This window comes from Rhinolophus sinicus, chromosome 14 (genome assembly GCF_057876585.1).
Source record: "Rhinolophus sinicus isolate RSI-liver-muscle chromosome 14, RSI-T2T, whole genome shotgun sequence".
In the NCBI taxonomy this organism is placed as follows: Eukaryota; Metazoa; Chordata; class Mammalia; order Chiroptera; family Rhinolophidae; genus Rhinolophus; species Rhinolophus sinicus.
In genome coordinates this window covers 142,423,599-142,431,912 of record NC_142514.1, presented here as the reverse complement: position 1 = coordinate 142,431,912, position 8,314 = coordinate 142,423,599, and the positions used below count along the sequence as shown (strand labels likewise).

General features: G+C 34.3%; 1 pseudogene; it reads left to right on the top strand.

Moving 5' to 3' along the window:
- Positions 1-5,104: 5,104 nt before the first annotated feature.
- LOC109436963 (olfactory receptor 51A4-like) lies at positions 5,105-5,996 on the top strand (annotated as a pseudogene).
- Positions 5,997-8,314: the final 2,318 nt, after the last annotated feature.

The window sequence follows — 8,314 nt, the reverse complement described above, 5'->3', positions numbered from 1 at the left end:
GTTACAAAAGTATAAAACTTCAGCTAAACAGAAACTCAAGATAGCTGTCTACCCTAGACTCTACCCCGGAAAACTGCTCTGCTAATGTTTCTCTTCTTAAATAAACTTTCTAACTTCATTCCTTTGTGCCTCGTGAAATCTCACAACTTGCAAGTGAGCAACCATGACATTGACTTTCCATAGAACCTCTTTTTCGTCCATATCTGGGAAGGCTTTGTCAACACAGACTCTGTAAAGTCAACCTTAGTTCTCTAGAAGTGACTGGTTATACCTGATTACATGGGCAACATTCATAAGTATGATGTTCCAAGAAAGGCCCTAGTAACATAACTAATTTTTCAAATTATATCCTGATTAAAAATAGGACAAGATCTTATTGCATCTATATGAATAACACATTGTCACAGAAATCAAGGACACTCAAGAAGAGTTTCTGTACTCTAAGGAGTCAAAGAGAATCAGTTCTAACTTCAAAATATTTCACTTCAGATTACAAAAGCAGAGCCTACTAAGATATTATTGGTTGGAAATAAGCTTAAGAGAAAAAGTCTCATTATATGTTCAGAAAATAGAACATAAAGCAACAATATTGCAAATAAACGCAATAAGATGTTACTCATCAATTTATTCAACCCTATGCAATTAATTCTTATTCCACTGGATCTTGGGTTAGCAGGCTTATGAAACTACACATCTATTGACTAAAAAGAGTCCTGGAAAACATGACTCAGCCCACTGGAATACAGGCATGTCACTGGGAAACCAAAAAAATGTTGTGACTCACTTTATTGTGGTATTCTCTTTATTGTGGTGGTCTGGAGCTGAACCTGCCATACTTCTGAGGTATGTCTATAGTCTCAAAGTTACCCAAAGAGTCTATTCTTTGAAGTTTGAAGTACTTGATGCAGTCTTTTTCCATGAGCTCTGACAGGGTTATTCTTTGTCGCAGACAAAACTGTGTCCTGTTGCTGTTTGCAGAAGTTTGATGAACACATCAGAGTCAAACAAAAACTATTTTTTAAGATAGTTAAGCTAACTTAAGAGAGTTAAATTAATCTTAAAATGGTCATTATTAATTTATTACTTACACCATTCAGTGTAAAAAGTCTAATAAGAGTTGATAACACAATGCTACTGACAAGTAAATTTGGTTGTTTCTGTAGCATACAAAACAAAACAATAAAGCTGTTACAAAAAAAATGTTTTAAATAAAATATCCCTAAAGACAATGACATAGCCTATATTCAAGGACAGTGAATGTTACATCAGACTTATAAAAAATAAATAAGGATAATTTTACAGTGGAAACCATATTGATAAGCAACATAATAATCATGGGAAATAATATGCATAATATGTCAAGAAAATACCAAGACAATACCAAAAATATCAATTAAAGACCTTCAGGGAATACGGAGTAGGCCTAGAAATCTATATTTTTATAAAACTCCACACTGAAGTCTGATGTGCATGCCAGGTTGAAACCCATTGTCCTTGCAGATGCTAGATGAAAGTTAAATTTTCAAAACTTCTCAATTTGTATCAGGAAACATCTATAAATTTAAGAATAAAATCTAGTGAAGGAGGCAGACACAGAAAGGCATCATTATCGTGCACTGTGACACTGCTCTAAAATTATTCATATGGCCTTCTGGGATCATGGATGAAATGAGCACAATTCTGCCAGAGGGAGCAGAGGCTTAAGGGGTGTTTTCCTTAGAGGATTTATTCTTTCCATTTACAGGGGTTGGATGACCCTCCTTGGCTCCAGTGCCCTTTGAGGTTTCACCACAAGAAGTTTTCTTTTTCTCTGAGTAGAATTTGCTGAGCTGGAATCACCAAAAATTGTGGGACAATAGGAGAGCATCAGGGAGGCAGGACTAGATTCTGAGGTCAGGAATTGTTGCACCTACATGGTAGTGAAGTTTTGGTGCCTGCATACTTTCTCTGTTTCTTCTTTCCTCTGATATGTGGGTCCAATGACTTAACCAACTTACTGGTACGAGCCCTGATATTAATAGCTACCATTTAACTTTACAATAACTCAAGCAAGAAATCCACATAGTACTTGTGTGACTGCAGTGGCCAACTGACGAAGGTGGTTGCCATCACTCTGACCCTCTAAAACATCCAGCAATTCTGTTAATGCATGGTAAAAGCCCAGAGTCCTGCCAAATAATGGCAATCAAGCAATAGGCCAGAATCACTGACTGAGCAAAGAGAGAAATTCAAAGCTGGTACCTAGACCTGGCTCTTGAGTGACATATTTAGAGCTATTGCCTTACATGTTACTATAAATTGGTGCAGATATATGAGACCACAGAATTTGTAGTAGGCATTGGTGAGAAGGCAATAGTTTCTTTCTCCATAGTCTTTCCTAACTCAGCATGCTTCTTATTAGGTTTATGTTTTTGCTTTACATTTTTCCTCCCAATAAATAAGAAAGCAACCTTATGATTCTAACAAAAAGCCATCTATCAGTCCATGGATTATAAATAATTGTGTGGAGGTGGGTATTTTATAAATTGCATTTAATCATATAATTTAAATGTAGAGGCCTCCAAACTGAGGGTATAACATTGTTCATTTAATGTATGTCAGTGTCTATCAAAATGATATCTGCTTAAATGAGAGACTGTGAAGGTAGAGAGAGGATAAAAGCAGCAATGATGTCAAGGAGAACACAGTATACACTGAGTTACTCTTATTCCAAGAATTTGAGGATTAATCTGTAGACAGGATAGAAACAAACATAAACAACCACAAAAACAAACAAATAAAAACTCCACAGCATTCCAAGTAGCAGAAACAACAGATGTTGCTCAAATTTTATAATATTGAAAATGTCAAAATCTGTCTTAGGTTCCTCTGGAGTAAAGGAAAATAACTTATACTATTCTTTAAGAATATATATTCTTCAAACAAATTACTGCTTTTCATTGCTGTACACTTCACTTTAGATTATCTTCTGGAGTAATAGTATGAAAGAAGGAAGCTTTATGGTGTGTGTGTTTGTGGGATAATAAATAGACCTATCCTTCAGAAATAGAGGACTTAAGTGGGAGAGTAAAGATGTCCTACATGCTGGAAGTATAGCCCTTAACAAGAGGTTCATCCAATCCCCTGTAAATGGGAAGAATTAATTCATTGAGGAAAACACCCTGAAGCCTCCTCCCCCCTTTGGCAGAGCACCTTTGCAGTCTTCATAGACTCCACTGCCAGACCCTCTCACTGCTCCTCTATTGATGAACTGTGCCTCTTCTTTAGTCAACTGATCTTTATCCCTCCACCCGTGTCCTCATTGCTTTAACTGGATCTCTTTTAAAGTGACCCCAGGCTGGCATTCTTATATTGTATTCCACATTTGGTACCTAAATACACATACCTTTGAATCTAAATGGCTGCCCAGCTATCCCAGTTAACCTCAAATTTTACTAGGAAGCCATCAGACTAGTTTATTCTGCACCACAATTTCAGTGAGGACATATCAAATGTTCCAAGTGGGTTTTCTTAATTTAAAAAAGCCATTTTCATATTGTAAGTTTCTTATGTAAGAGAAATATAAAAGTAAGTATTTGAGGATGCAATTTCATTTTGTTATTTAACAGCCTTATTGAGGTGCTAGTGACATACTATAAAATTCATACTTTTAAGTGTACAATTCAATGTGTATTAACAGAATTGTACGACTGTAACCACTATCTAATACTAGAATATTTTCTCAATGCAAAAATAAATATCATATTCACTAGCAGTTACTCCCCATTTGTACCTTTCCCCAGTCCCTGAAAACCATTAATCTACTTTCTGCCTCTATGAATTTACCTGTTCTGGACATTTCATAATAATGGGATAATGCAATATGTTGTCTTTGTGACTGGTCCCTTTCACTTTGCATGTTTTCAAGGTTCACTTGTCTTGTAGCATATGTCAGTATTGTACTAATTTTTATTAGCAAATTTAGTCCAATTGGGTTGTGTACAAGTATTTTTTGTAAACACATGCTTTCATTGCTCATGGATATATTCCTAGAAGTGGAATTCCTAGGTTATTTGAACTTTATGTTTAAAATTTTGAAAAACTACCAAAGTGGGTTCTAAAGTTGGTGATCCATTTCACAATCTCACCAGCAATGTGAGAGTTCAAATTTTTCCATACCTTTGCCAACAATTGTTATTGTCTGTCCTTTTAATTTTAGCTATTTTATGTGTGTGAAGTGGTATCACATTATCATTTTTACTTGCATTTTTCCAATAACTAATGATGCTAAGGATATTTTCATTCTTATTGTAGAGTTGTAATAGTCTTTTACATACTATTCATACAAATCCAGATATATGATTTACAAAAACTTTCATTTTGTGTGTTATCTTTTCACTTTTTTTATGATGTCATTTGAGTCACAAATTTTTTTTAATTTTGATGAAATCCTATATATATACACATATATATATATATATACATATACATATATGTGTGTGTGTATATACACACACACACACATATATATATATATTCTGTTGTGCTTTTGCTGTCATATTTCACAATCCATTGCCTAGCCCCAGGTCACAAAAAATTATTACCGATGTTTCCTTCTATGACCTTTATTGTTTTAGCTTTTGGACTTGTATCTATGATATATTTTGATATAATTTTTGTGTAAGGAATGAATTAGGGGTCTAACTTCATTCTCTTGGATGTCCTAGCCCCTTTTTTTTAACAGAATATTGTTTCTTAAAGTTTAATATTATTCAATAACTAAAAGTGCAACTGTAATAAGTGCTGTCCTTATTTGAACCTATATTTATGCATATAGTTTTCAATTGTAATTGCACCACTATAAAAAATGCTATAGAGACAGAGGCTGTGAAATTTACTGTTTTCTTTCTGTATGTTAAGCCCAAGAAAAGCATTTGAAATATTTATATCTGTACATATTATAAAACACACTGTTTTAATTCAAAGAATTATTGTAGGAAAATAGCTGTAATCTCAAGATTCATACCAACCAGATGACTGAAGCATACACATTTGAGCTCATCTATTTATGCCATTGCAGGAAAGCTTTTCTGAGAGCCACATCCTGACCTCTCATATCACCGCAATGTCAGTCTTTAAAGCCACTGAAGTGGAAGTCTCTACCTTCTTCCTCATTGGGAGCGCACAGATGGAGCATGCTCACCTTTGGGTCTCCATACCCATTTGCCTCATGTACCTCATTGACATCCTGGGGAACTGTACCATTCTCTGTTTCTAAAACCAGAGACCTCTCTGCATGAGCCTATGTGCTATTTCCTCTACATACTTGCCTTTTTTGACCCGGGACTTTCCACATCCTCGCTTCCAACAATGCTGAGAATCTTCTTGTTCAATGTCATTGGAATTTCCCCCATGTCTGCTTTGCCCAAGAGTTTTTCATTCATGGATTCTCAGCTATGGAGTCATCAGTTCTTTTCATCATGTCCATCAATCTACAACCCTCTGAGATACACCTCCACTTTGAACAGTGCCAGAGTCATGAAAATCAGCCCTATATTTGCTGCATTGTGTATTTTGTTTGTCCTGCTTTTCGCCTTTATTCTAAAGAGGCTGAGATTCTGTAAGAAAAGCCTTGTCTCCCACTCCTACTGACTCCACCAGGATGTCATGAAGCTGGCCTGTTCTGACAACTGGGTCAATACCATCTATGGACTGTTTGTGGCTCTTACATCTTTATAGTATTTGGTGTGCATTTCTGTGTCTTACACACTTATCCTGAAAACTGTTCTGGGCATTGTGTCAAACAAGGGCCACCTCGAGGTCCTCAACACTTGCATCTCCCACGTTTGTGCTGTGCTCATCTTCTGTGTGCCTAGGGTCACCTTGGCTGCCCTACACAGCTTTGTCAAAATGTCTGTCCAGTTATTAGGGCCCTCATAGCTAATAACTTCCTTTTGGTTCCCCCTCTAATGAATCTCACTGTGTACTCTGTGAAGAGTCAGCAGATTAGAAATTAGATCCTGGTGAAATTATGTGACAAACAAGGTTGAGGGAAAATTTGGGCTGTAAAAAAGCCCAGATCAGTTGGAAATTTCTGAACAATTGTAGGAATCTGAAGATTGTAATGAAAGAATAGGGACTGAACACAAAGATACACTGCATATAATTAGTAGGCCCATTAAATATCAAGGTATTGATTTAATTAAACAGCAACAAAATCTATACTAGGTGATTTAGGAGTTAGGCTTATGGTTATAACCTTATAATTAAGTGTTAAAAAGAAAATCACAGGGCAAAATGGTGACACTTGTGCTAAAAGCCCATGATACCTAACCTAGATCTAAGAACTGATCTGATGCAGTTTCAACCTTTCCTAGAAATATAATTTTAATCAACCAGCCTGGAATTTTCTTGTCAAGTATCAGTAATGTAATGTGTTTGTGGGTCCTTTCCATTCCCCCAATCCCATAGAAAGAGGAGGCTATGTGCATGGTAAAAACTCATGTTGTTCTCTTCCTTCCAAAACAGTCTTTCTGGTCTAAAAAGAATCCCTTTTTTATTCTTTTGTTAATATCTCCCTTGCTCCACTCTTCTTCCTATAAAAATCTTTGATTTTTACAATACTGTAGCACCCTTCCAGTAGCTAGATGAGATACTGCCTGATTCATGAATTGTTTAATAAAGCCAATTACATCTTCAAATTTTCTCAGTTGAATTCTGTTTTTTAACAAAAGTTACTCACCTCTTTTCTGATTCTTATTTCTCTTTGCAAACCAGCTATACTCATATATCAAACTTAGCTGCAGCAGTACAGTCCTAATTAAGATTAAAGAGATTTTTAAAGTATTATTTTACACAAAATTTTAAAAAGCAAAATAACATATTTATTTGGGAAAAAACAAACATGGCTCTAGTTCACTGAGGTATGATGAGCAGTTCTGCTAATTTTTTACTGGATTTTTTTAAACTTTTAAATTTGTCAAATTTAGTGCTTTATTGACTTTTTCTATTTTATGTTAGATTTCTATTTTATTGATTTCCAGTCTTACCTTCTTTTTTCCTTTGGGTTTACTTGGTTTTCTTTTACTATCTCTTTGAAATGGAAGTTTTGTCTTTGTTTTCCACAATTCTTATTTTCTAATAAATTAACTTTACCTATAATTTTCTATAGAGACATTTCTTGTGCTGCATCCATCTATTAGCTAGGCATATCTTCATTAATGTTTAGTATATAGGACAAGAGTAACTTCAACTAATCTATAATGTTTTGTTTCATCACAAGAAAAATACATCAAAGCTATATAACAATATTAATAATTATTATATATGAGCATAATTCATCTTTATTATAGTAGTTATAAAACTCCATATTTTTAATACTCCCTATATATAAATACAACTCAAAATATAATGCTATGTAAATTAAACATGCAAAATAGATACAATGCCAGCTTATAAAGTAAAAATCCATATGGATGTTACATTTACCAAAATCTGACGTTTTACCCATAACAAGCATAGCTAAATGGCAAAGATACTAAAGATAATAAGGGTAAAAATGTCATATGTTTTGTGATGCTAGCTTTAAAAATACAGTTCATTTATTCATTCAACAAATATTTACTAAGCTACCACATGTCAGTCAATGTGCTACATAGTGACTGGACATATCAAAATAAAAATAACAGATGTGTTAACTACCTTGTTGTAGCTTATTTATATCCTCATGAAACAAATGTAATCAGTCTTCAAAGTTGGGCAATAAGCCAATAATCGCAACACTACCATCACAATTACCTCACATCTATACACACAAAAATAATGAAGAACTCAGATGCATCCTGCTGTCTCTTCCATGAGAAGAGCCTGGAGAAACCTCAGAGATAAAGCAAAAGTGGAAGGAGAGAATTCTTAACAATAACCAAGGGGACTTATTTTTGAGGGAATGAAAACAATCCGACATTTGTAAAGTAATCATCATAAAGTTTAGACTTTATAATAAGCTTTGAAGTCCGGTAATATAAGTCCTTCAGTTTTGTTCTTCAAAGTTGTTTTAGATATATTTGTATTCCATATAAATTTTACAATAAGCCTGTCAAATTCTATCAAAAAAAAAGAAAAAAAGGAAAAAGCTTGCTGATTTTTTATTGGAATATGTAGGTACTAGACTAATTGGGGAAATCACTTCATAAACTATACAAATGTCTAACTGTTATACTGTATACCTGAAACTAATATAATATTGAATGTCAACTGAAAATAAAATAAAATAAAATAGTTTATTGCAGAGGGTTTGGTAAAACTTTGTTATGTTTCCTCTCTTTGATCAACTCAA